This window comes from Puma concolor, chromosome E4 (genome assembly GCF_028749965.1).
Source record: "Puma concolor isolate L17-30 chromosome E4, mPumCon1.1.hap2, whole genome shotgun sequence".
In the NCBI taxonomy this organism is placed as follows: domain Eukaryota; kingdom Metazoa; phylum Chordata; class Mammalia; order Carnivora; family Felidae; genus Puma; species Puma concolor.
This window is the reverse complement of record NC_141683.1, coordinates 22,026,003-22,053,762: the sequence shown is the minus strand read 5'-3', so window position 1 is coordinate 22,053,762 and position 27,760 is coordinate 22,026,003. Positions and strand designations below refer to the sequence as shown.

General features: G+C 36.1%; 1 long non-coding RNA gene across 7 annotated transcripts in view; it reads right to left on the bottom strand.

Moving 5' to 3' along the window:
* The window catches only part of LOC147572492 (uncharacterized), a 165,512-nt gene that overhangs the window by 36,481 nt on the left and 101,271 nt on the right, over positions 1 to 27,760 (bottom strand). For all 7 annotated transcript variants that reach the window (XR_015246101.1, XR_015246104.1, XR_015246096.1 and 4 more), the window contains one exon: positions 8,211 to 8,795. This is a non-coding gene — a long non-coding RNA (uncharacterized LOC147572492). The remainder of the gene's footprint in view (positions 1 to 8,210; positions 8,796 to 27,760) is intronic.

Below are 27,760 nucleotides of genomic sequence, written 5' to 3'. Positions count from 1 at the left end.
GATATTCCCCCTGTCTGCCTCCATAAAAAGAGTCAGTGTTTCCTTCAAGGATCCTCTCAATACAAATCTGGACTGGAGATGAGGAGAGGACCCCTTGGAACATCCTTGTATCTCAAAAGATACAAGTTTATGAATCCGGAAGTACACTGACTACAATTGCTTCTTGAGCCATTCAGTCTTTATGTGACGATTCTGATTTCCTTCCTATTATAGACCTTTGCTATCAGGGCAAGTTCAAGGGGAACCTAACAGAAAAATGTGGTATACCACCTTATGGTAAAATGTATTCATCTGACAGTATAAACAGTTTGAAATTGTAATCACTAAAGACATTGAACCTCATACACGGGATTCTGTGTTAAACATGATTTTTGTAACTGCACTACAGCTTTTAGAGAACTGTGCTTAGGGCCCTTTATCCCCCTTGGGATTTCAATGGAGAAATCCTAAAATCCCTGCCTTCAATGTGGCTCTTTTAAAAGCAGCTCTTCTTGCTATCCCTGGGAAAACAAATCTTTAAAATCTTAGTCATTTTTCCAGGTGTAAATTGAGCAATCCTTTCAAGACACCAACAATGCTGTTAATCCCCCACTGTCTCTTGTCTACTACAATTTGTGTTTTCTTCCTTATTATCTAGTCTGGGGCTAAAATAATTAATTAGAATTAAAACCAATCACCAATATGTAAACCAAATCATCAGAGGGAGTTTTTCCAATGTGTCTCTAAACTGAATATTTAGATCTACTCTATTCAAAATCACTTATGTCTGAAATTATTTAAAAACACGTTTGGTTTAACAATCCCCAGAAGTATGAAAATGATATGTAATCATTCTACCAAGTTATGAGAGCTGATACAAAAAATTTTGTGTCACCTGATTAATTTGGGAGCCATCAGGAGGATTATTGTTTCAAACAACAATGAATTGTACCTCCAGCTGCAATATTTTTTAAAAAACAACTACCTTATTAAATGGGGTTTTAACTTAATCTGACACAAGAGGAATCTGATTCTTAATAGCTAGCATAGATAGAGATGCCCTGGGAGTAGGGCAGGAAAGGGTGCAGAAGAGGGAAATGGAAACACACAACAAATGATCTGGAAGCCTGATAAACTCAGCCTGGTAGGGGGGTGTCTGCTTGAGAGAGAATTAGTATAGAGGAAGAAAGATGTTGATGCCTTTGATCTCTGAGAAACCCTGCAGAGGCAAGACTTACACAGTTAAGGGTTAAAAAGAGATTAAAAACAAAATGCTTGGGGCGCCTGGGTGGCGCAGTCGGTTAAGCGTCCGACTTCAGCCAGGTCACGATCTCGCGGTCCGTGAGTTCGAGCCCCGCGTCGGGCTCTGGGCTGATGGCTCAGAGCCTGGAGCCTGTTTCCGATTCTGTGTCTCCCTCTCTCTCTGCCCCTCCCCCGGTCATGCTCTGTCTCTCTCTGTCCCAAAAATAAATAAACCTTGAAAAAAAAAAAAAAAATGCTTACAGGAGATGGGGTGGCAAAGAGAGCCAGAAATTTTTAGAGAAATAGGAGCCACAAACACAGGAACTACGATCAATCTCTACCTTCTCACACTTCATTCAGAGCTTTCTTCAAACTGCTGAAACCATGTGACTTCATAGCAGTTGGGCCAACATTATGAAATATTTTTTTAAAGTGACTCGCAGAGAATGAAATTTCCCTTCAGTATCATAATTAAATAAATGTTGTTAAAAGGAAACTCTTATAATGAGTTTAGAAATTAGATCATTTCTTTCCTCAAGAGGCAGCCTTATTTTATAGTCCAGATGGCAATGCTGACCCTTATTAACACAAATTAAATTGCACATATCACCTAAATTGTGCCACATAGTTTTATCCAAGAAAAACAATGAATATTATCAGCCCAGCTTTATACAGAGGTTCCTTCGCTGATGAAAGAAAGGACACTCATCAGAAAAGATTAATCTTATCCTCTGACACTGAGATCTAAATCAGCTATATAATTATTACATAAATATGAGAACATAATTTTTGCATCAAAGATGTGTTGGAGAAAACCAAATCAAACTTATTACTCTAATTTCAATTGCTTTGAAGAATGACATCACTGATACATTGGATGGTCCAGTACAGTTAAAGACTAATTAAATTGAGTGAAGAGAAAATGTTTGAAATGTTTCATTCATGAAATCCAACAAATGAGAGTGCTCTTTATTTAAAGTAATAAAGTTCTCTTTCTTGAAAAGTTTTAAAAACACATTTCAGTTGGATAGTAATCATGCTGAAAAATATTCCTTACACAGTCAAGAGTGAGAAGCTCTATAGAACGAACATCATAAGACATCTACACAATGAGTAACATGAAATTCTGACAAAGTCAAACAAGATGCAGAGAAAAGCAATGATACCTAGCGTGAATACGGTAATATCCCTAAGTGCACGAAGCACTGACTGAGTACAAGAAGAAATTCACATTAGGCACCTGTTATTTTATAGCAATGGTCCCATGATTAACTTAACGATGGGTGTAAATTGTAATAACTTTTCCATCATGTAAGACGCACTCAGAATATCAGAAGAATCAAACTCCAGATTTGACTAATTTGGAGTATGACAACCAAAATACTACCCAGAGAGGCTGTGGATGTACTGGTTAGGGATGTGGACTCTATGGGTGAACTCACAGATTTCCATTCCACTTCTGTTGGCATTGGCCTTGCCCAAGCGACCTGACCTCTGGGGGCGTCAGTGTCTTCACTCAAACACAGGGATAATACTATTGGCAGCAGCACTAATCTTATATACAGATATAACAACATCTTTTCGCCATTCGTTTTCTGATTTTACCACAATACACAATACAGAGCCGGGTTCTCCACTTTGCAAGACCAGAAAAGGGTCTTTGTCAATCCACCTGGAGTTCACCAGGTTCTCAATAATAACTTTATAATAACTAAAACTGCAAGAGATTGTAACTAGAAATGCCAATCCTTAAAAATAATCCCCTGAGGTAAACATTATTATACTTGTGTGTCACGAGAGAAAACTGAGGTTTTGAAGTTTAATGCTCCCAAGATAACAAAGCAACTCAACGGCAGAGCTGCTCTTTAAATCTAGCCTGTAACACTCCAATACCACTCTGCAATAGTAGTTCCCATAAATGTTTTTATTCTGCAATAAAGATGTATAAGGGCACCCATATTTTTATAATCTAGCACGGTGTTTCACAAAGTGTGAGCTGAGAACTCCTGGGGGTCCTCAAGACCTTTGCAGGGAGACCGTGAGGTCAAAACTATTTTCATAATAATACGAAAACATTATTTGCCTTTTTATTCTCATTCTCTCATGAGCATACAGTGAAGTTTTCCAGAGGCTATATGACCTGTGATGTCACAACAGATTGAATGCAGAAGCAGATAGAAGAATCCAGCTGTCTTCTATTAAGCCAGACATTAGAGAAACTTGCAAAAATATAAAGCAATGCCAGACTTCTTGCTTAAGTTCTTTATTTTTAGTTTTAGAAAATAAGATTATTCTTCATTAAAATGTTATTTCTGTTACCATGTAAAGAGTTTGTTATTTTTAAATAATCAATACATCTTTCAAAAATTTCTTCAGTTTTAAGTTTGAATATACAAAAAATCTCTAGACATAACACATAGACAAAAGTGCATTGGGGCCTCAATTTTTAAGAGTCTAAAGGGATCCTAAGAACAAAAAGTTTGAGAACCTTGAAGAACACTCATAGTATTTATGACATTGTCAGCACAAAAGCATAGGTGAGAAAATGAGATTATACAAGGAGAGGTTTTCAATGAGCAGCTAATTTAGCTAGACAGTTATCTGGGCACCCTGAAACTGAATGTCCTTTTTATCCCTGCCTCCACCCAAACCGAGGGCATTTTTCCATGATGACAGAACTTCCAAGAGATTATTGCCAGGTGATACTCTGTGGTTTTTAAAAATTGTATGGGAGTAGAATGGAATATGAATTAGGAAGTGAGAAGTTGAATGCTTCCATCATGAGATTTTATTGTGTGTGTTTTAACAGGACTTCAAATTTTAAAAGATTATCAAGGAATTCCTTCAACACGATATACTGAAAGAGGGTGAAGAGCTTAGCTTGCCACGAACTGTGATGAGCCTTTAATTTAAAAAAAGGTACACACGTATGTGAGTTATAAAAATGTAACCATAATGAAATTGTATATAATTGCTCTTATATCACAGCATGTGTAATATACTATGAGGTAGATATAGATAATAAAATAAAAACAGGTGACAGAAGAAATTAGGAGGTTCACCTGATCAGTGTGACAACTTCCTTGATGTGTGGGTAGCTAGCTAAATGTTCACAACACAAACTTCTATCCCTACCCAGAACATGCGTATATTTAGATGGTGTTTGTCCCCTCCAGTTTATCAGCAAAGTAACCATAGAAGATTTTTAGACCAAATTTTTTTTCAATTTGTACTATGTGTACTTTGGGGCTTTTTAAAATCTTTTCTGCCTTATTTACCCTATGTAGAGAATAGTAGAGCATAGAAAGAAATAATTCTCACGTACTTAGACCAGTGCTAATGGTTAAGAAGTGTAAAACCAAAGGCTTCAAGAATGACAATGATGATGACTCATCCATCAAGATGAAAATGTATTAACAAAAAAATACAAATTTGCTAAACAAAGTCTGGCACATCCATACATAACCTACATCGTAATAGAGGGGTGGGAAGAATACAGTAGTAAAAATACTTGCCCCTTTAATAAAACAGGGTAAAAATACTTTACACCAGGCATTTTGACTCCAAAATTTCTTAGATCCACTATTTGACATAAACTATTTCAAGTAAGTATAAAAGAGCAAAATATACCAAAGGAAGATTGTGAAAAGGAAACACGTGCCCAACAAAAGGCCACAGCCTACTTCTCAAACACAAAGAAAATACCATCAAATGCTGTTGAGTCTTCCACAAATATAAAGTCATTTTCTTAAAGCAGGTGGCGGTGTGGAAGACAGAGATGTGACTTTAATGTTATTAGAGTTAGCAAGCATGAACTCAAGATTATTTTTCTCTTTGATTTACATAAAGGTCAACTCCTGACTGAAAAATTTGAGTTGCAGGTGGGATATTTAGTTTCCTAGATGACCTCTAATGGTCACCCAAGACACACATTGGCATGTGAAATTAGAGTTATTTATATTATGAAGTGCAAAATGATCAAATAAGAAGGATCCTGAAAATGTCCTTTAAAGGTATCAGAAATTTTCAGCTGATAAAATAAATTGAAAGTATATCAAAACATTTAAAATGCATACCATTAATCCTGAAATTCTACCTTTACGAATGTATCCTAAAGAAAGAATTTGACAAGGCCTCAAAAATGTTATGAATAGGGAAGTTTATTTCAGGTTTCCTTAACAAGAGACTGTAATGGTCAGCAGCATCAACTAGGTAAACAGATCATGGTATATCCATATACTGAAATACTAATGCAACCATCAAGAATGATAATGATCACATATTCCTTGAAAAGAAATGTGTTAGCAAAATAATATTTAATTAAAAAGCAAGTTAAAATCAGGGCAAAATAGCATAATCCTCAATACCATCTTGGCTCAAAAATTATGTGTGTGTTTATCTGGAAGGTATGTAATAAATAACCAGAGGATTAAAGGTTAATATTTGATTGGAGAAATTATAGCTTTCTTAGACAAATTAATTTTCTACTTTGTTCTATAATAAATATTGTTTTGTAATAATGAATATATTTCTCTGAAAATTAATATACATAGAACAATATTAATCCATGAGATTATAGCCAATCTCACACAAAAGTTAATAAAGAAGAATTTTCCCTGATCCAACCATTCATATCTATGACAGACTTTGCAAATATCCTCAGGACAATCTTCCTGACTGACTGACTGACTGACTGACTGACATGTTTTTTTCTTTCCCTCTAAGGAGTTGAAAGATAATCCAGTATCCTGTGCACACTTTTTTCTTAGAGTTTTATTTTTCAAACCACACCTTAATTTATAAAACAAGAAAGCATGCTATAGATTTATTTTTATTCTTGAAAGAATAAAGAGTTTTTATTTAGGTGACTTTATAATAGGGTAATACCTCTAAAGTTAAATATATAAAAATAATCGACCATTCTCTCCCATCACTGACAACTTACTTAAAGCATGTGTTTTATCTTTTATGTACTGTTGAAAAGAATGATTTCTTCAAGGCTCCTGAGAACAACCACCAGTAGAAACGTCTGAACAAAGAGCAGACTTTCTTAAGATCACATGTGTCTGGATGCAGAAATACTTGCTACACCTGGCTGATTACAAGTAATCTGAGCAAATAACAGATAATCAAGATCAATTTCTCTCTAAACAGACCAGCAGATACCCGGAAAGTTAGTAAATTTGACTCACGACTTAACAGGCAATGTTTATCCAATTGTCCATAACAATAATGTTAACAGAGTATTTATAACATTTAATGACAGAACAACAAAACAGTTATCATTAGGGTAAATTCTCATCCTCGTGAATAATTTTTTTTCTATTGTATTTTGACCAGTTGTACTGATCCAGCAGGAGTTGAAATTTAAAACCAAGTAATTTGATTTCTTTGTTAACAGGACCCAAGCTAATATGGATCATTGAAATTAGATGTTTTTTTCTTAAATCCAACTTCCTCCTCCACTGACCCTCTTTATCAAAACAGCCAGTAAGCCAAACTGCAGAATAACCTAAGCTTGCCTTCTGTTTTGGGTTGAAACGCTTAATTAGAGTGCCCTAAATACAGACCCAGAAGAAAAGAATCTGTACCATCCCAAAACTGCCCTTAAGCTAACAGCTAAATTATTTAGAATCAGCTATACTCATCAGAAGATGAAAACTACAACACTTTAACTGAAAAACTTCAAACCAGAGCCGTCCAACTTGCACAAAAACCATTGTTAGACATGGTTTAAAGTGAAACTAGAAGAAACACCACCCAGTTTCATCTAGTTTGTCTGGCAAAGTGAGTTGACTCCATAAACTTCAGCCTGACTTTCCTTACATACTTCCTCATCTGGATACATTAGCCCAAAGTTGTAGGAAGAAAATATGGCTAACTCACAGCACATATATCTGACACAATATCTTTAATCATATTTGTTTTCAGAATTCTGCCTGCCTACGATATGCCTTTTGAATTACAAATTACATAGGGTGAGGGTAAGCATGGAAAAATGTGTATCATGTAAGCTTGAAGAAAATTTTATTTGACAATTTCCGTCTGGCACATTGCACTTGACAGGGACAATCCTCATTCTCTTGTATGATGTGACGCATCCTGACTGGTATAATCCAGGCAGAGCATCTCAAAGAAGCACTCTGCCAAGAATACCCCATGGGAAGTAACGTTTTTCATGGGTAATAAATGTATTACAAATAAATGCTATATTTTACGTTCCTTGACATGATATGGCCTAGAGCTATTACACACAAAGCATTTTTGTCAAATTGCTTTATTTTTGTCATTTGGCTAGTGAGTAATCATGCATAAGGAAATATTCTAATATCATAGGTATATGTGTGAAATAAATAGATCATGTAGCTCAGGCTGGATGTGGAATGGGAGGAGGAAAAATTATTAGAAAAATAACGTATGGTAATAATATTGTATAATTCTGTTTTTAAAGTGTATTTATTTATTTTGAGAGAGAGAATGAGAGAGAGATTGAGAGAGAGCTCATGCAAGCAGCGAGGGGCAGGAAGAGAAGGAGAGAGAGGATCCTAAGGAGACTCCTGCTGTCAGCACAGAGTCTAACACTGGGCTCAAACTCAGGAACCGTGAAATCATGACCTAAGCCAAAATCAAGATTCAGATGCTTAACTGACTGAGCCACCCAGGCACCCCTAATTCTTTTTAACTCTTAAGAGACATTTTATAAATATCTCCAATAATTGGCATCAAATTAACCAAATTGCATATCTCCACAACTCAAATTCACCGAGTAAATATTCAGCTTTTCAGTGTATCCATTGTTTTAGTTATGTATTACTGTGTAACACATTACCCCAAAATGTTAGGGCTTAAAACAGCATTTACTAGTATCTCACAGTTTCTCTGGACCAAGAACACAGGCATGTCTTAGGGAAGTACACTGCACATCACTCAAGGAAGACTTCAGTCATCCCAAGACCTAATCAGAAAGATTCACTTCCCAGCACACTTACGTGGTTTCAGGATTCAGATCTCAGCAGGTTGTTGGACTCAGGCATCGAGTCTCATGAGCTGGACATTTCCCTCAGTTCCTTGCCACGTAGGCGTCTCCACAGAGCAGCTCACAATATGGCAGTAGCAAGAGAGAGTTCAAGAAAGAGAATGCTAGCAATCCAAACCCAGAAGTGATAGTCCATCCATTTATCCATGTTCTGTTTATTAGAAGCAAGTCATTAGGTCCAGCTCACACTCAAAGGGATTACACAAAAGTGTGAATACCAGGAGGTAGAGTTCATTGGAAGGCACATCAGAAGCTGCCTACCAGTTTCACTCGACACTTTTGTTATAAAAAGGAATAGGCTGAATAATACTTGTATCCCTGTAATTAACACATATTAAATCATGACTCCCTGTTAGTCACGATGAAAAAGAAAGTGATTTGTTTTACAATAAAGCCAACCGACACAATTAGCAAAGAGTCTAAACTTCAGCCAAAGGAGAAAGAAAAGTTAGCTGATAATATAAAATAGACGTCAGTTTTGCACGATCATTCTTTCTGGTTGTTTACTTCAGTTGTCTGTATCGCTTTCTTCCTTTCCCTGGCAAGATGATGTCAAAATTAACATTTAGTGCTGAGAGAATTGGTGACCTTTCAGCATTTAACGGTTCTCAGCCACATGCTCTCTTTTGAGATGGGCAATACCAGCATCAAAAGTTCATACTGACAAGCAGGCACCTGTTGGGATGAGCACTGGGTGTTGTATGGAAACCAATTTGACACCAAATTATATTTAATAAAAAATAAATAAGTAAATAAATAAATAAAGCTAATAGAGCAGGAATTTCCTCTAGTTATTTAATAAACGTACAGTGAAGTAATATATCAATAACACTAATATGTCCATATAATAACTAATTCATATTGACTCCTTACTATCTGTCAAGCACTGTTCTAAGAAAGCACTTAGCTACTTAATACATTCATTTACGTATGTACTTATTAATGTATAGATATCTACACATAAACTCAAGAAATCCCTATTAATTGATAAGTATTAATATTACCGATATGTATGTATCAGTAATATATTATATATATATATATATATATATATATATATATATATATATATATGTATAGTGCAATTAGATGAAAATTGCTCAACTTTTTCAAAGCGTAGAACTTCTGCCAGTCCCCTTCAATCAGCACTGATACCCACTAAGTAACAAAAGATGTCAAGACAATTACATACTAAATATAAAGTCACTCTGCTTACTTTGTACTCAACTAGACTGGTTTACACACATTTTGAATTTGCTTCTTTGAATTGAATAAAATAACATGCTTGGAGAGTTGGTTACTTTATTTCTGCTGAAGGAAAGTATCTTTTAATTCCTAGAATTGCTTTTTTAACCCTGAGGTTATTTGTTTTTGCTCTCCTAACAATACATAGACACATTTTGTTAGAATGTTTGAATGCTTTTTCATTTACTTTTTCTGGTACAAAATTTATATTGATACTATGTAAAATATACCCTGATATGTATGTAATATTTTTTAAACTAAAAAAAGTAAAGTAAAATAAATGCTATTATATCATCAGCTCTAAATGTTCATTGAATGCTTACTACATTTAAGGTGCTCTACTAATGCTAATGTGCTTTAAATTTTTCCACTTTTATAACTTCCGCATTTTGTTAGAAACATCAATACAATTAAATTCATGTGTTAATACTTTAAATAGCAGCAATATAAGAAAAACAAAAGTCAGCCTCTTATACATTATTGAGACTTCTAATAGGTAAGCTCAAAAAGGCATATCTTACCACTTGCCTTAAAGACTAGCTAGTTAGTGAGTTGTTAGGCAATCCCAGAATCACTTTTTCTCCCACATTCATAAATGGTTATATTGTGTATACATTTCTTTTCTTCATAAAGGGAGCCATTTTACTCTGAACACCATCTATGTTTATACAGAAGATAATTTCTACCACCACTTCCTTTGCAAAAATAAATATAGAGTAAACCTTGGTTTGCAAGCATGATTCGTTCCGGAAACATGCTTGTCATCCAAAGCACTTGTATATCAAAGCAAATTTCCCCATAAGAAGTAATGGAAACTCAGATGATTCGTTCCACAACCCAAAAATATTCATATAAAAATAATTACAATACTGTAATATAATACAAAATAAAGAAATACAAAAGAACAAAATGTAAAGAAAAATAAACAAATTAACCTACACTTACCTTTGTAAACCTTCGTGGCTGGTGTAAGAGAGACAGGAGAGAAGGGGGCTATTGTGTAGAACGACTTTCACTACACTAACAGAATCACTGCTATTTATTGCTCAATGGAATCTTTTGCTGTATGGAGGCCATTGTATATGCTCACATGGATGTTGACGATAGTATGGTATTAATAAATTCTTTTCATATACTATTTAATGTAACTGGCAATAAGGCAGCAGAGGAAAGGATCTATATCTGCAGGTAGCCTGACCTAGAATGAAGCAAAGCATTCATAAGGTTCCTCTGTATAGAAAAGCAAAGGACCGTCCATAGGTGCTTTCAAGTGACAAAAAACACACAGTGCCAGTTGTGGCATCTTCCAACATTCTGAAAAATCACTGATTTCTGCCAAACACCATGGCCTGAGACCAAGCATCTGAGCATGGGAGAGGATAACCCACACTCCTGCAGTGCACAAGGGAGAGAAAGAGAGAAACCATTGGCTCAGTTGTGATCATATGACATTCGGCATCACATGCTACTCGTATTGCAAGACATCATTCATTTATCAAGTTAAAACTTATTAGAAATGTTTGCTCATCTTGCAGAACACTTGCAGAACAAGTTACTCACAATCCAGGATTTTACTGTATAGACTCCCATAAGATGACTTTTTAGATCTGATCTAAATGAAGTTCATTATTTTTTTTTTAATTTAAATCAGAAAAACATGGTGAACAGGAGGTAGGAGAGAGAAAGAATGTAGAGATAAGGGGGAAAATGTATTTTTCATCCAAGAAAGGTTTTGGTGCCAAATGACCCCTAAGCAAGTAGACCAATGCCAGATAAAACTGAGGTTCAAGGAGGTTAGGGATTTCCTGAAGTCAACCAACTAATCAAGAACAAAGCGAGGACTAGAATCCAAACCTCTTGGCAGCCAATCTGTTAGGGTAGGTTTCACTATACATAGTTTCCAAGATAGTTCATTGGCATAAAATTAGAGTCCATGATGCTTTCTCAGATTTAAAGAAAAGGATCTAAAAGAAAACAACACAAAGAATACAGCAAAAGTCCCTTGTCCGGTGCTATTATACCCAATAGCTATGTTAAAAAGATATCAATATTCAGTAAACATATGAATTTTGGTTTGGCATCTTCAAAGTGGAGTGAGAATATATTACTTATTTAGCGAACACGTATACCATGTTTCTCATATGTCGGCACTGTTCTAAGTGCGTTTCAGACAGTAACTCTTTTAGCCCTTGTCTGACAGAGCATTCAGCTGGTCTTTGTCCCTGGTTCTTGGGAAACAGCTGCCAAATGCTGGGAATTATCCCCAGTGAGAGGCATGTCCTTATTATTTATGGTTTTAATGTATAGGTATATATATCACTATATTCAATATTCCCATTTTCAGGTTACACGAATAATAAATTCCTATTTAGTGAGGGGATAATCCTAGTTTTTTCCTGTTCTTCTCAATGAAACATTTGGAGATACAGTTTAGCAGATGTGCCCGCTTATATGATGTTGAAGAATGTCCATGTTAAAGGACAAAACAGAAAAGAACATTTCAGAGAATGAAGAGAAATGATTCTTTAGAGAAATCAAAGATGTTAGTAGGGAATGCAGAATTAAAAAAAGAAATAGCTTTCTAAGACCTTCTGGTGAATTTCACTGAAGAAATATTTCACTTCAACATAGTATCTGCTAAAATGAATTAGAAAAAAGGGACTCTGCCAGCCTGCACGACCAAGCCCTGACTCATCTCAGCTCCTAAGCTGCATGGAGGTGTATGGCTAATTAGACAAAAGTGACTCCAAAATTCATATGGAAGTACAAAGGATCTAGAATAGCCAAAACATTTTTGAAAAAAAAAAACACTGGAGGACTTAGACTACCTGATTTCAAACTTACTATAAAGCTACAGTAATCAAGACAGTGCAATATATATAGATCAATGGGACAGAATAGAAAATCCAGAAATAAACCCTCATATTTATGGTCAATTAATTTTCAACACAGGTGTCAAGGCAATTCAAGAGGAGAAAGAATAACATTTTCAACAAATGGTGCTGGGACACCTGGATACTCATATACAAAAAATACTCATATACAAAAAAGTACTCATATACTCATATACAAAAAAAATAAACCTAGACCTTAACCTCACACGATGCACAAAAATCACCCTCGACGGACTATAGACCAAAGTATAAGAGCTAAAACTATAAAATTTCCAGAAGAAAACATAACACAAAATCTTTTTGACCTTGAGTTAGGCAAAGATGTCTTGGAAATGACACAAAACATAAAACCCAGAGAAGAAAAAGTTGATAAATTCAACTTCATCAAAATGAAAAACTCTTGCACTTCCAAAGATATAATTTTTTAAAAAGAAAAAGAAAAAAAAAGATATAATTAAAAAAATAAAATATTAACACAGACTGGGAGAACCCTTCCAATGGTTGAATTATATAGATTTTTTAGTATATATCACTGAACAATACCATTAAAAAAAATCCTCAAACCAGGGCTTCTGAACACTCAGAGGTACAGGGTTAAACATAGTGTTACACTGAAACATTCATTTTACTCACCAATAATTTCAAACATTAATGTTAAACATTATTGTTTCATGAAAACAAACATATATGCTATAGAAATTGGTAATAAATGAAAACAACCCAAATGCAAACAGAGGATATTTATTCAGAGCTTGTTATAACAAGGAAGCCAGCACCCATCACTTGGGTTTGGTAGAAACCCAAAAGCAGGCACGGATGTGGGAAAGCTTTGTCCTGGAAAAAGGGAAGACTTCGGGTATGCTCTGGTTGGAGGTTGTTGCTGTGGTAAAGCAACTAATTAAAAGCAAGTGGGTCATCTCATGTGATTGGTTGGTAGAGTGTATCTGGCTTTATCTGGCTGGTCCTGAGTTGGAAGTAGAGGCAAAAACAGGGAACTTGACAGTTACTCAGTCCTCACCATTCTGAGCTGTCTGTTGCACAGGTTGTGGTTTGGTTTCCACAACTGGTTGCTAAAGATATTGTGGTTTGGCATTCAGGTTTCCTACAGGGGTCAGAGTTCTATTGTCATATATGCTTTAGCCACTGTCTGTTTCTATAGCCAGTCTCTCAAGAGTAAAATGCAAAATCTGACTAGCAAAAGACAAACATTGCATTAGGTCGGATGAACCATACTTTGCCCCTTCATTCTTCCTCTCTTAAAAGCCCCCTCCCACTTCATGCAAATAGACCTCCAGCAATTAGCTCTACTAGTTTTTCATATCATCTAAAATTGTCTTAAATCTAAGCTGATGTGACCACTTTCCCCAAATTTGACATGTATCCTTGATGAGGGGGACAAGAGCTTATCTTTAGAGAAAGCTCTCTTCATGCCTGTGGTCTCTTACATTTCCTCCCTCTACACAACTGTTGTATTTTGTGATTGCTTTATATGATTCTGCATATCATTTGGTTGTTATTCATAATAATTGGAATAAGAAGAGTTACCAGCAACTTTGCAAGTGTTAATTTAATCCCATTTTATGAGATTATCATTATTATGCCACTTTGAAAATAGGGAAAGTGAGAGGCGCCTGGGTGGCTCAGTCAGTTAAGCATCTGACTTCAGCTCAGGTTATGATCTCTCAGTTCATGAGTTCAAGCCCTGCATCAGGCTCTGTGCTGACAGCTCAGAGCTCAAAGCCTGGAGCTTACTTTGGATTCTGTGTCTCCTGCTCTCTCTGCACCCACCCCTGCTTGTGCTTTCTCTCTCTCTCAAAAATAAATAAGCATTAAAAGAAGAAGAAGAAGAAGAAGAAGAAGAAGAAGAAGAAGAAGAAGAAAAGAAAGAAAGAAAGAAAGAAAGAAAGAAAGAAAGAAAGAAAGAAAGAAAGAAAGAAAGAAAGAAAAAGAAAGAAATGTTAAAAGAAAAGAAAATAGGGAAAGTGAGTCTTGGTAAGGTTAAATAATTTATCCAAGGTCACCATTGTCTGACCAATCAGGAATTCAACCCTAAGTTTGTGTGATGGCAGAGACACAACTTTAACCATAATTTTTGCCATTAGAGAAAGTAATGACGCATCTAATTGGAGGTATTTTTTTCTGGATTCAAACACAACAAATATTGCCTCACCCCACTCCTTCAGCATGTTCTGTGAATGCTCTGATCTTCTGGTGCTGTCAGCTCTTTTCCGCCCTTCAAGTCACACCTGGCACAGGGTAAACCATGTCTTAGGCAATTTTCCTCAGACTCTGAGGCAAAATTCCTACAAAGTCTTAGAATCTCTGTTAGTAATACTAGTGGCTCCTAGTTTCTCAAACCTTAATAATTTGGAACAAGTATTGATTTCTAAAGATACAGATAAGGTACCGTATCTAATTTTGTTGGATTGGTTATTTGGATTTCTGCATGTGCCACTGAAAGTAGCAACCCAGAACGCTTTCAGAAATTCTGGTTGTGAAGAAAGGAGGGCTAGAAGCATCTTTTCTCTTCAACATTTTCACCTCTTAATAGTTTCCTTTAGGGATCCTTCCATACCCAGCTCCCATCCATCCCATTTACACCCAACCCACTATCAAAATAAAGGAAGGTGCATCGGGTAATTGAAGGCATCCTCCAGTTTACAACGTTCCATGTGTAATTGCCCCCAGGCCTAGCCCACACTCATGGCTGGCACAGCTCACTAGGACAGTTAGTCTGTGACAGTTTTATTTTAAACACGTCACCTGTAAAACCATGCATTATTCCTGAAGAGAACATGCACAGCCTTGGCCTACTAATTTCTAGTAATAAGACAGATTTTTACCCTCTTGATTATATTCCTTTCATAAATCTCACTTTTCCACACAGATCCAAATCTCCCACAAAACTGTGCTTTGAGGATTATGTTACTACAAACAAGCTGTTTGGTTTCATTTCAATTAACTTATCCCTCACTCTTCCTGGCTACAGTGGTTCTCTGAGCTATGCCTCCTTCCTTTCATCCCAGTAGACTAAGAACTGTTTCCTTATGAGCACCATTCACAGAGGACCTCATGAGAATCTCACACCAATCCTATGAGGCGAACTCACTAGCCATCTTCCAAGGGTGTTTTCTCTCTTGCTTCGTAGACTATCTTCTGTTGAGATTATGATAAAAAAAGAGAATAATAAATACAGAAGAAGAGCTGTTACACCTCAAAAATCTAGGGTGTCCTCAACAGAATGTATCCCTTACAATCCAAAAATTTCGTATTTTAAAATCAGTGCAGTAACTTCTTGCTCTCAGCTCCTTACCCTAGAAAATCCTCAACCAGTGTGATGTCATTAGTAATGAAGGGTGTTGAAATAATTTTAATAGTAATAATTAGAATGTCAATCACACAAATGATTTACTTTCTCTTCTAAATCAAAATAGAGTCAAGGTTATAGTATATAGTACCACTCTCTCACTCTCATGCTTTCCTACCAGCTTTCTAAAATTGGAAGAAATAGTTGAAGTTGCAGGTAGAAAGAATTAGACATAACCTGCAATTTATTTTTCCTCTGCCACATCCCTTAGTGAGCCATCATTAATGATATGCCATTAATAACTACAGCAATTATGAATCATTATAGTGTTCTTGGTGCTGATTTTGTGTTTGGTTCCATTTTCATTTTAGTTTTACCCATGGATAAATTTTTATTAAGAAAAGAGAGATAAAAAGAACATAGCAAGGCATTTATAGCAGAAGTTTTCAAGTATCTTCTTTGTAAAGGAAAAAGGAAACTTTTTTCAAAGGGAGACTTTTGTAGAATCCCAAAATATAAAACAGATAAATGTGAAATTGCTCTGATCCAAACCCTGGGCAGGGGACCAGGCTGCCTACTTAACCTCTAGCTACTCCCTTTTGCTGACGCCTGAGGCACATCCATGGAACCCCAGGATTCCACTGACCATTTTTAAACCAGTGATCTCCATTGACTTGATAAGTGAGCCACAGTGATGCTGTTGACATTGGTTGGCAGTTCAAATGACCAAATCAAGTGAAGACCAAATGATGATGGTAGTGATACTAGCCATGATGCTCATCATATGATAGGTTAAAAATCCACAAATATTCTCTTTTTTTAAATTTTTTAACATTTATTCATTTTTGAGAGACACAGACAGAGCGTGAATGGGGGAAGGGCAGAGAGAGGGACACACAGAATCTGAAGCAGAATCCAGGCTCTGAGCTATCAGCATAAAACCCGACGTGGGGCTCAAACTCACCAACTGTGAGATCATGACTGGAGCCGATGTCAGATGCTTAACCAATTGAGCCACCCAGGTGCCCCCAAAATCCATAAATATTCTTAATTAGCAAGAAGATATATTTAATAATAGTGCTTTCTTGAAGAGATAGCTACACTCCCATGTTCATTACAGAATCATTCACAGAAGCTAAGATATGGAAACCACCTAAATGACCAACAACAGAATGAATAAAAAAAAAGTGAAATATAAATGTGCCTATATATATATATATGCACACACGATGATACACACAGTGATACACACACAAACACACACTGGAATATTATTCAGCCTATTATTCAGCCTTAAAAAAAAAAAAGGAAAACCTGCCATATGAGACAACATGGATGAACCTGGAAGACATTATGCTAAGTAAAATAAGACAGACACAAAAAGAAAAATACATCATGTTCTCACCTAACCTATATGTGGAATGTAAAGGAGTCAAACTCATAAAAACAGAAAATAGAAGGGTGATTGCAGGGGCGGGGGTTGGGAAGGCGAAAATGGGGAGACATTAGTCAAAGGTACAATGGTATAATTGTGCATAGTATTCGTTGCTTTATATTGCCATAACTTTTTCAGAAGGTCAACATCCAGACGTACCCATTCGAGTGTGTTATGGCAAAAAACGAACATGTTGAAATAACCCATTTCCATTGTTTGAAGCACTTATTCATAATCTACTTTATCTTTTATTATCCTTTCATTCAGGCCTTGATTCAATTGTTACAAAACTGATTCAGTGAGTTCGTAAAATAGAAAAATGTTACAGTTTAGATAATTTACAAAATTAACCACATACAAAAATGTATCAGGAAAGAAAATTTGTCAGAGAAGGATTTGTCCTAAAATAGAATCTTTTGCATTTAGAAGTCAGCAGATCAGAAAAAGAGTATTGAATTCAGTACAGATCTACTTCAATTTATGGTAGGGATTACATCCCAATATTCCAATAAATCCATCATAAGTCAAAAATGCATTTAATACACCTGACCTACCCATCATCCTAGCTTAGCCTAGCCTACCTTAGATGAGTTTGGCATACTTACATTAGCCTACGGTTGGGCAAAATTGTCTAACACAAAGTCTATTTTATAATAAAGTGTTGACTATCTGATGTAATTTATTGAATACTGTGAAAGACAGTGAAAGTGAAAAACAGTATGCTGTGTATGCACAGAACTGTCATGTTTGCATCAGTTTTTTACCCTCATGATCATGTGGCTGACTGAGAGCTGCCCAGTGCCATAGGAGAATATTTTACCACATATGACTAGCCCAAGAAAAGATCAAAATTCAAAATTTATGGTTTCTACAGAACGTATGTTGCTTTTGCATCATTGTAAAGTCTAAAAGTTGTAAGTTGAACCATCATGAGCCAGGAATGTGTTCTTCATTATTTTTCTAAGATCATTTTTTTTCTCCAAATTACATGGTTAAAAACTTGGAAACAATATCAACATGCTTCTAACTATGCTTTTTTTCTTCTGCAATACATCTTTCCTATAGTCTACTTTGCACCACACTCTGGGATGTGTAAGCAATCCCCATGGAAAAAAAGAGATTCAGCTATGCTCTGTGCTCTTTAATTTTATAATACAACTGTTTCAATACACATAAGTTAAGAAAAAAGAGAAAGGAAAATATTTCCCTCTTAGTTCAGACCTTGCTTGGAAAGTGGGCAAGGGTAGCAATCATAAATTATGAAGAAAGTTTAAAATGCAGATGGTAACTTTGTCAAGGCATATCAAAATCTTCCTAAAGGTTATCTTTCTCAAACTAGGCTTGCTATCTTTTTTCTGTATTTACTTTTCATATGGCCAAAGCAAGAATTATTCATAGTGTAAAGGAAAATCGTTGAGAAGTACCTTATATTTTAATTTCCAATTCATCCTTGTTAGGGTTTGTCTTCTTGACCCCAAAGAAAAATTCTATTTCAGAAGAAATAAACCATGGCTAGTTAGTAAACATCTAAAAAGTGGATTCCAAATTTTGCTAGCAAAGTGAGAACTGAATAATAAGTGCTCAATATATACATTTGTTCAACTAATTAACTAATTAATATATTAGACCCAAGAATTTCCCTGTCTCACTGGCCTTATGACAGTGCATTAGATGGGAAAGAAGACACAAAACACCCAAACTAAGCTTGTTTCCTCTTCCTTCTGAGAAGCAAAAAGGTAAAATTTTTTATCCTTAGAGTTACTGGAGAGGTTCCTTTTTCCAATTTATTCATCGTTCACTCTCTTTGTGTATTCTTGCTGGTCCACATACACATTAATAAACTCTCAACATGTGCAGAGATAAATTTTAGATTAAGATACAGACTATTTGTCTTGCTATAATAGTGGACTGTTAGCCTTTTCAATATTGTTGTTTCAACTTACGTATTTATTTACATCCCAATTCATCCAAATAGAGTTTGAAATTTCTTACTTTCCTAAGTCCTTTGCATACCTCATTTAATTAATCCTATCCAATACTTACTGAGGAACTGTGGGGTTTAAAAACAAAGAACAAGTTGTTCCTGCCTTCCAGGAGCTAAAAATCTAGCAGAATAAAAAGATATAAACACAAACCGTGCTAATAACTGATATAGTAGGTCTAAGATAAAATATGCACTATGAAAGTATTGGGAAGACAAGAGGTATTCTATGATGAAGTCAGCTAAAACGCACAGCCATTCTACTTCCTTAACCCTGACAGCAGTTGCCAGTACTGATTCATTTCAATGTCTCACATCTTCGACATCAACATATAAGCATTTGTGTTAATAAGGATGATTTTGGATCATCAAGGTGTGGTTAAATTATTTAAATATATTTTTTATGCTAAAGTTAGGAAGTATATCATACAGTTTTCAGGATTTTGATTAGGTTGAGTTCAAATAATTTTTTAGCTCATTTTTTAACCTTAAAGATGTCCATAAATGGAGTTTACACAGAACAGCTAATTCCCCTAGGACTCTGGATAAACTGAACGTGGCTGCATAGTCTTGTTATTTCACTTTATGCTCTAATTCTTTTAAGTATCATGTCTTTAAATAAGAATTCTCAATAGGATTATACACATTGTTTAATATAATTCTGGCCAAGTACTAGGCATTCAATGTTTCTGATAAGTGTACAATTTGAAGTATCTCAGTAAGTATTCATTGTTCGTGCAAAATTCAGTGCAGTTCAGATAATATTGAGAACAACATGCATTACATCTCATTTGTAAAGAAAACAAAATGGAACAACTGAAATACCCTTCAAGAAGAAAATAGTGAATAAATTACAGCACATAAACACAAAATATAGTGCTTCCTTTAATAAAAATTGAAACACATTGAAACATTCCTATGTAGGAAGATGTCTTCAAGGTTTAGCTTCTGACCAAGATGTAGTAAGAGAAACAGGATTTACATTGCCCCCCCCAAAGAAACCAACTCAAAAAACAGACAAAAAATACGAAACAATGATTTGCAAGACATGGGACATTAGGCAATGAACGACAATGGTCCTGAGAGATAGGTAACAAAACTTATGACTTTATTGCAAAACATTTCCAAGCTGAGGTACAAAGTTGGGGTACCCAGATAGAGCCCATTAGTTAGTTCCCCCGAGTTAAGAAGAGAGGTCTGAAAGCCTGAGAAGTCAAAGACCCTAGAGTTCATAGGGTAGAGTACTATAAACTAGAGAGATGCACACAAAGAGCACTGAAGATTACAGAGGGTCCTCCTCAAGTCTTCAGCCACATACTCACCAATACTGACATGATTGTCTACATAGAAAATCCAGTGGATTCTACATAAAAGTTCTAGAACTAATAGATCCGGTTAGCAAGATTAGAGGATCAAAACACAAGATCCACACACAAGAATCTAATGTATTTTTATATACCACCAACAAACAATTAGAAACTGCAATTTATCATTTTAAAAATATAGCATCATACCCCATGACCAAATGAAATTTATGCCAGGTATGCAAGGCCAGTTCAACACTCAAAAATCAATTAACGTATATGATACCAAAAGTACACACAATGAATGCAAATATCAAGGAGTGGGACTACATGAAACTGAAGAGCTTTGCACAGCAAAGGAAACAATTAGCAAAACAAAAAGTCAACCAACATAATGGGAGAAAATATTTGCAAATCATATATCTGATGAGAAGTTAATATACAAAATATATAAGAAACTGATACAACTCAAAAGCAAAACAAAAACAAAAACAAACCCACAACAACAAAAACCTATAACCTGATTTAAAAATGATCTGAATACACATTTTTCCAAAGAAGACACGCAAATGACCAATGGGTACATGAAAAGGTGTTCAAAATTACTGATCATCAGGGAAATGCAAATCAAAACCACAATGAAGTATCACTTTATAATGTTAGGATGGCTGTTATCAAAAAGACAAGACACAGCAAGTGTTGGCAAGGGTGTGAAGAAAAACTGTTGTATACTGCTGGTGGAAATATAAATTGGTATAGGCATTATGGAAAACAATGTGGAAAGTTCTCAAAAAATAAAAATAGAACTACTATATGATCCAAAACCCCATTTCTGGGAATATGTCCAAAGGAAATGAAATCAATATCTCAAAGAAATATCTGCACTCCATGTTCATCTGCAACATTAGTCATAATAACCAAGATAATGGAAACAACCTAAGTGTTCATCTGTAGATAAATGGATTTTTAAAATGTTTCTCTCTCTCTCTCTCTCTCTCTCTCTCTCTCTCTCTCTCTGTCTATCTCTTTTACACACACACACACACACACACACACACACACACAGAAGCACACGTGCACTCACACACACAAAACAACATATTATTTAGTCATAAAAAAGAAGAAAATTCTGCCATTTAGGAGAACACGAATGAACATAGAGGACACTACACTAAGTGAAATAAGCCAGATATAGAAAGACATATACCAAATGATTCCACTTATATTTGGAATCTAAAAAAAAAAAAAAAAAGGCAGACTCATTGAACCAGAGAGTAGAACAGTGGTTACTAGGAGCTGCAGGGTGAGGGAAATGGGAAAGTGTTGGTCAAAAGATACAAAGTTTATGCAGCTATGCAAGTTATACAATCATGCAAAGTTATATAGTTATGCAAAATGGATACTTTCTGGATATATAACATATGGCATAGTGACTATAGTTAATAATACTGTATTATATACTTGAAATCTTCCAAGAAAGTAGATCTTAAATGTTCTACACACACACACACACACACACACACACACACACACACAGTGTGAGTGATGGATATGTTAATTAATTTGATTGTGGTAATCATTTAAAAATACTCATGTATATTAAATCATCACATGATTAAAAATTTTGTACAACCTAAATATATACCATTTTTGTCAGTCACACCTAATAAAGCTGGGGGAAAGAAAGAAAAAAATCAATTAATATATTTTATCCACATCAACAGGTTAAAGAAGAACAATTACATGATCGTATTAATAGATGCAGAAAAAACTGACAAATTCAATACCTATTTATAGTACCAACCCTCATCAAACTACAAATAGATAGGAACTTCCTCACCTTGTTAAAGAAAATCTACAAAAAACCTATAGCTAACATCAGACTTAATGCTGAAAACCTAGAAGCTTTCCCACTAAAATCAGGAAGAAAGCAAAGATTTCCTCTCTTACTGTTTCTTTTCAACATCACACAGGAAGTCCTGGCTAATGCAGTAAGATAAGAAAAGGAAGTAAAAGATATACAGATTGGAAAGGAAGAAATAAAACTCTTTGTTTGCAGATGACATGATTATCTATGTAGAAAATCTGACCAAAAAAAAAAAAAAAAAAAATTCCTGGAACTAATAAGTCACTATAGCAAAGTTTCAGGATACAAAGTTAACATACAAAAGTCAATAACTTTCCTATTACCAGCAATAAACAAATGGAATTAGAAATTAAAATTACAATACCATTTACGTTGGCACTCCCAAAAATGAACTACATAGGTATAAATCTAACAAAATACAAACAAAATCTATGTATAAAAACCTCTGATGAGAGAAATTAGAGAAGAGCTAAATAAGTAGATATTTCATGTTCGTGTGTAGGAGGACTTAATATTGTCAGATATCAGTTCTTCCTAACCTGATCTATGGGTTTACTACAACCCCAATCAAAATCTCAGCAAGATATTTTGTGGATATTAACATACCGATTCTAAGTTTATATGAGAAACAAAAGATCCAGAATAGCCAATACCACACTGAAGGGAAGAACAAAGTCAAAAGACTGACACCACCCCACTTCAAGACCTAACTATAAACCCACAATAATCCAAACAGTGTGGTATTGGCAAAAGAACAGACAAATAGATGAGTTAAGATGAAGAGTGCATAAACAGACCCACACAAGTATAGTCAACTGAGTTTTTCTCAACTTTTTTTTTTTTTTTTTAATTTATTTTTGGGACAGAGAGAGACAGAGCATGAACGGGGGAGGGGCAGAGAGAGAGGGAGACACAGAATCGGAAACAGGCTCCAGGCTCCGAGCCATCAGCCCAGAGCCTGACGCGGGGCTCGAACTCAGGGACCGCGAGATCGTGACCTGGCTGAAGTTGGACGCTTAACCGACTGCACCACCCAGGCGCCCCTACTGAGTTTTGATTAAGGACCAAAAGCCATTCAGGGAAGGAAAGATAGTCTTTGCAACAAATGGTACTAGAACAACTGGATATCTATTTGCATAAAATGATTATAGATATAGACCTTCCACCTTTCACAACAATTAATACAAAATGATTCATAGATCTAAATGTAAAATACAAAACTCTAAGCAGAAACATAGGAGAAAATCTAGAGGATCTTGGGTTTGGTGATGACTTTTTCAGATATAACACTAAAGGCATACTCCATGAAAGAAAGAATTAATAAGCTGGAATTTATTAATATTATAAACTTATGCTCTGTAGGGGCACCTGAGTGGCTCAGTTGGTTGAGTGTCTGACTCTTGATTTCGACTCAGGTCATGATCCCAGGGTTGTGGGACGGAGCCCTGCCCTGGGCTCCATGCTGAGAGCGTGGAGCCTACTTGAGATTCTCTCTCTCTCTCCCTCTGCTCCCTCCCCTACTCTCTCTCTCAAATAAAATAATAAAATAAAATAAAATAAAATAAAATAAAATAAAATAAAATAAAATAAAATAAAATAATAAAATAAAATAACATGCTCTGCAAAAGATACTGCAGAGAGAGCGAGAAGACAAGCCACACATTGGGGAAAATGTTTGCCAAACACATATCTAATAGAGGACTGTTATACAAGATGCACAAAGCACTCTTAAAACTCCATAATAGAAAACTAACAACTCAACTAAAAAATGGGCAAAAGAAGGGTACCTGGGTGGCTCAGTCAATTAAGCATCCAACACTTGATTTGGGCTTAGTTCATGATTTCAATGTTCATGACTTTGAGCTCTACGTTGGGTTTATGAGGAGCCCACTTGTGATTCTCTCTCTGCTGCTCCCTCTCCCACCTTAGCTCTCTCCCTCTCTCTCAAAAATAAGCAAATTTTTTTTAAATGGGCAAAAGATCTGAACAGACGCTTCACCAAAGAAGATATACAGATGGGAAATTAGCATATGAAAAGATGTTCCACATGATACATTTTTAGGGAATTGCAAATTAAAACAACAAGAAAACATTGCCCATCTATTAGAATGGCAAAAATCCAGAGCACTTACAACAACAAATGCTGGAGAACATGTAGAGCAACAAGAACTCTCATTCACTGCTGGTGGGAATGCAAAATCGTATGGCCACAATGGAAGACAGTCTGTAGTTTCTTACGAAACTAAACACACTCTTACAGCATTATCCAGAAATCATACTCCTTAGTATTTAACCAAAGAAGCTGAAAACTTATGTCCACACCAAAACCTTTGTCAAGATGTTTATAGCAGCTTTATTCATAATTGTCAAAACTTAGAAGCAACCAAGATGTCCTTTGGTAAGTGAATGGATAAGTAAACTGAGGTACATCCAGACAATAAAATATTAGTTGTCACTAAAAAGAAATGAGCTATCAAGCCATGAAAAGATATAGAGGAAACTTAAGTATGTACTACTAAGTGAAAGAAGCCAATTACTAAGTGAAAGACCCACACAAATATAGTCAACTGATTTGGCTGTATGATTCCAATATATTTGACATTCTAAAAAGGGCAAAACTTATAGACAGTGAAAAGATCAATGTTTGCCAGGGGTTAGAGGGAAGGGAAGGATGAATTGTGGAGCATAAGGAATTTGTAGGGCAGTGAAACTTACTATATGATAGTATAATGGTGAATAAATGTCATTATACATGGGCTAAAATCCATAGAATGTACAATAATGAACTCTAGTATAAACTGTGCACTGTAAGTAATTATGATGTAATAGTATAGGTTCATCAGTTGTAAGAAATGTACCACTCTGGTTGTGGGATGTTGATGGTGAGGAAGAATATGCATATGTGAGGACAGAGAGTATATAAGAACTCCTGTACTTTCTGTTCAATTTTGCTATGAACCTAAAATTGTTCATTTAAAAAAAAAAACAAAAAAACTCTTCTTCTTTTTAAAGATGGAATCAAAGGGCACCTGGGTGGCTCGGTCAGTTAAGCATCTGACTCAGTTTCAGCTCAGATCATGATCTCACGGTTGTAAGATTGAGCCCTGCATTGGGCTCCATGCTGAATGTGGAGCCTGCTTGAAATTCTCTCCCTCTCTCTCTGCCCATCCCCCACCCTCACTCTCTCTCAAAATAAATAAATAAAAATTTAAAAAAAAAAAACAACCACACAACACCACTGAGAGGAATTAAGGATCTAGGTAAACAGAGAGATATACCATGTAACAAGGTGGAACATTCAATATTGTTAATATTTCAGTTCTCCCAAACTGATGTATAGCCCATCACAATCAAAACCAAAATCTCAGCATTAGTTTTTGTAGATATTGACAAACTGGTTTGAGAATTCATATGAAAATGTAAAGAACCTAGAATAGCCAAAATAACTTCTAAAAAGAACAAAGTTAGGAGGTTAACATTGTCTCATTTTAAGACCTATTTAGAAAACTACAGTAATCAAGATAGTGTGGTAATGACATAAACACAGACAAATAAATGAAAGGAACTAATTATAAGATCCAGAAATATATCCACACATATATGGACAACTGAATGTTGACAGAGGTACCTGCAAAGGCAATTAAGTGGAATATAGGAGTGCAGATAATACTGACTGCATCCTTGGCCCACCGTCTTGTTCAGGATGACCTCTCTTGGGGCTATGTGCTCCAGGCCCCCTGAAGATGAATACACATACCTTAGAAATGCCAACGACGGCTGGAATGTAGAGAGGCTTGCTTTGGCCATCTGTGAATCTGTTCGAGATAACACAGTCTTACCCCTTCCTGATGCACAACAGGTACCACCATAAGATCGAGTTAAATGTTAGGGCCAGTTAAGATCATGCAAACCCTTTGAAGGGCATGGGTACCCTCTGTTCTCACTACAATGCCCTCCTGGCATCCCCTTGCTCTATAAAATCTGTAGACTGACGTCTAAACTGAGCGGAGAATAGCTGCACAGCTCCAGATTGACATCCATCTGACCCTCCCTGCCAGTAAGTTACCCTGAACAAAACTCTATGTAAACTGTATGGAATTGCCTGTTTTGTTTTTTCAGCCTCAAATTGTCTTATCAGTTTGGAGGATGCTTCACAGTCCCTCCCCTCTTCCACTTTCTAACAATTAGCCAACCAGGCAGGAGATGGAAACAGAAATGAGCATGGGTCACGGGGCTGTGCAGGGAAAGCCCAGTGTCTGTAGGGGAAATCCCAAGCTGACCAGCCACCATAATACTGACTGCATCCTTGGCCCACCATCTTGTTCAGCCACCTTCATGTCAGGAGGGTTGGCCAAGTCTTTGAGTGTTTGAGACCAGTAAGCAAGCTCCCTGAAAACATCCAAGGGATTGCTGGATAGCCCAAAGGTGGGGGAAAGGAAATGGAAACGAGTAAGTGATTAAGCTATTGCAACAGTAACCCCAGCCTTTGCTCTGTGCGTTACAAGACTCCACAGAAAAGGAATTATGAGTAAAGAGTGCTTTGAGACCTAGCTCCCTATCTCCCTGCTTACATAATAAAATGTTCTTCGCTTTCAACACTCCTTTGGGTTATGTCCAATTTAATGTACCCCAAATGACCAACCCTTTAAGTTGGGTTATAAATTTGGGCGACCCCGGCGAGACCTGTGGGCGGTTTGTGTGCCTGGGTGGTCTGAGAGCGGGAGCAAAGCAGCTGGCAGCAGACCTCATTCAGTGCTTACTCACTCTGGACAACTGTCACCTTGGGTTCTCAACTAGGACCATTCCATTTTGCCCCTGGTGACTCTGAGCTCACTGACCCCGTGACCTGAGGGGTGAAGTAGCCACCGGAACACCCTCTGTTCAGCACCTGAAGGGACCGACAGCTAAATGAGCTTTGGCTCCCCGACGATAATCAGCGCTCTCCACTTTGTTAATCCAAAGACTAAAGGAACACTCTGGGGAAATGTTTTGAGAGAAAGACCCCTTCAGTAAAAGGCGATGTGGGATTAAATGTTTGTTCCTGTTGAGCCTAGAAATCCCCAGGTGAAGGAGGTCACAGGAAAGGTTTTAAAAGGATTATACCACAGACGATTTTAACTCTCAAGTGGCCTAAATGAGGATCCTTTAAAATACCTAATTCCTGCATTTGTGGACCCAACTTGAGAAAGCCAGCCACTAAACTAAACAATCTGACTGGGATGCATATTTTGATTGGTATTTTGAAGCTTCCAAAAACACTTCAGGATACTATCCATGCAGGAAACTAATAAGTAAGATGTAACCCGAGGGGAAGAAGCAAATGGAGGAAAGTAGAAACAGATGAGTAGACGAATCTATAATGTCATTTGAGTTGCAGCCCAGTTCTTTGAAGATGTGAAAGCAGTTTTGCTTATCTTACAAAATTTTACAAAGCTAGAAAGGCAACTCTGGAGGCAACCCAAAGTTCACC